We start from the raw sequence: 2,623 nt of genomic DNA, 5'->3' as shown, positions 1-2,623 counted from the left end.
TGAATCCATCGTAACCAGCAATGTTATGGCTTTATATCACGGCTGTCTGTAAGAGAACCTGGTGCATCTAACCCAGGGGTCGATAGTGTGAATGAGTGAGTGAGTGAGTCGAGGTTGAATCCACCGGAATCAGCAAAGAATGAAATATGAAATGTATACTTAATATAGATATAACTTTCCTGAAACCCCCGCCCCCCTCCTCCCCATTGCACTTCCCCCCTCCCATTCCTCCCTCCCCCCCCCCATCCCCATCGCCATCCCCATCCCCGCCTCTCCAACATGCTTATTAGCGAAACCGGTTTATTTGATGATTGTCGTGCTTTTTGGCACGTAGACAAGCGACTCGGGACTCGGTTGCGTTTTGGCTATGCAGTAATAAAGACATAAACCCACGTGTTTCCTTTCTCTTGCTGGTGTCGTGATTGCGTTTCAGCGATGCAGTATTAAAAAGGATGTCTGTATTACCTGCAGACAACACGCGGCTTTATAGTGTGAGTGAGTGAGTATGGTTTAACGCCGCTTTAAGCAATATTCCAGCAATATCACGGCGGGGGGACACCAGAAATAGACTTCACACATCGTACCCATGTCGGGAATCGAACCCGATTCTTTGGCGTGACGAAAGAACGCTACATGTCATAGTGCCCTGTTATAGAATCGGACACCCACAAACCAGTGGTTGATAGTGTGAGTGAGTCAATAGTATAGCTATATATCATAATGCCCTGTTATAGACTCGGGATATGGTATAGCTATATATCGTATCGAGTGAGTGAGTGAGTGAGTGTTGTTTCAACCGTTACCAGCATTGTCATACCTATATGTGGTGCCCAGTAATAGCATGTGGTCGAGTGAGTGAGTGAGTGAGTGAGTGTTTTTTTCCCATCGTATTCAGCAACGTTATAGGTGATGCTCAGTAATAACACTTGGTACAGACAAACCAATGGTCGATATTGGGAGTGTGTGAGTGAGTGTTTTTTACACCGTAGTCAGCAACGTAATAGGTGATGCTCAGTAATATCACGTGGTACACACAAACCAGTGGTCGATAGTGTGAGTGAGTGAGTGAGTGCGTGTTGTTTCCACCGTTTCGTGCATTGTTACTGCCCCATTCCCACACGTATGTTCAGTCTAACTTGGAGCCATATTTACCCTATGCAAAACATTTTGTTTGTGCTCCTCCTGTTATATTTAGAAAGGTGAAGCCGATTCCGTCCAGTTACAGTGCAAGGCTTTAAACATGGACATGTTCATTAAAAGTGTATTTTTTTCTTAGTGGATACAACACCTATTCTATATGAATCAATAAGAAATTCATAGACAAAAGTATATGTCCTCAAATTTAATAACTCATTTGTATCAGTTATCACTCGTCTTCGGAATCGGGAGTAGTGTGTGAGAACACAATTCGCAGTGGTGACTGAATGATTTCTAGATTCACTCCAATTTCGGTCCTCAGTTCATCTGATTCATACAAACTAAGAACCTGAGTTTTTGTACCATATGTTCGTAGATGTCGGAAATGGCGAGTGTTGACAGCGGCTATCGACACCTACCCACTCGTTTATATTGCTTTGGCTACCAAATAAACCCGAAATGTTCCATGTTCAAATTATAAACCTCAAGACTTTGTGACTGCATTCAGGCTTTGTTTATGGTTTAGATTCTGAAAGAGGTGAATGAACAGGCAGTGTAGGTGTATTAGAGGCCTTGGTGAATAATATACTTATACTTAACACTTGGTGATATATAAAGTTGCAATAATTAGATATAAGTTTGCCCAAACTTGAATTACATTATCCTGACGATGCAATTTGTTTTGCCAAACAATGTTCAGATGGCGAATGTTAGAATTCTTAGAATGGCTTAGAGCCATTGGAAATGATCATAGTAAGCTTCAATTAAGTAAATACAATCTTTCAAAAATATTAAATCAGGTCTATGTATGTGAATATGAACGGATCCCGCCTGTGTAATGCCTTAACAAGTATCACCACGCGCTGTGATCATTCCGTTCAGCTACTTGAGCCCATCTTGTTTAACTTGTGCCCTTAAAGGGCCACTGATCTAAAGCAATTCCCCGGGACTGGTTGTTGCCTTTGTTATTGTTTTTTCCCAGTGAGTACCCGGATGTATAGCAGAAATGTAGTCTAGTTCGCGACCTCTGCTGTGCCATTCGTAAGCGCATTAGTCACTTTTATGGCTAGTAATAAGGGCGTATGGTCACATTGATCAACAAAATGAAATACAGTTTTCGAGATAATAAGGAAATGTAGGTATCTTGATGGGTAGCATCGGTAATGGTGACGAAGTTTTGATAAGTCACTTGCTTGGTAATTTTGCGATTTTCGTTTACACTATTTTGACTTGAAACAAAAAATAAATATTTCACCTGAGCATTGCTTTTTATAGTGTGTATATTTTTTTACTGTCAAAATGTGTAACATTTTCAAATTTATTAAACGCCTAAATATTCAGTTATTTTACAAAGTGTCTGAAAAACATTTCCATCTGTATTATTATGATAACGAATTCCAAACATTTTGATGTTTAATGTCATCACCAAGAGACTGAAAATGTTACTATGAAAAGTACATTTCTGTGTTGTTTGGCTTCTAATCCT

This window comes from Haliotis cracherodii, unplaced genomic scaffold (genome assembly GCF_022045235.1).
Source record: "Haliotis cracherodii isolate W230 unplaced genomic scaffold, xgHalCrac1.p SCAF_7, whole genome shotgun sequence".
Lineage (NCBI taxonomy): Eukaryota > Metazoa > Mollusca > Gastropoda > Lepetellida > Haliotidae > Haliotis > Haliotis cracherodii.
Note: the sequence above shows the minus strand (reverse complement) of the source record.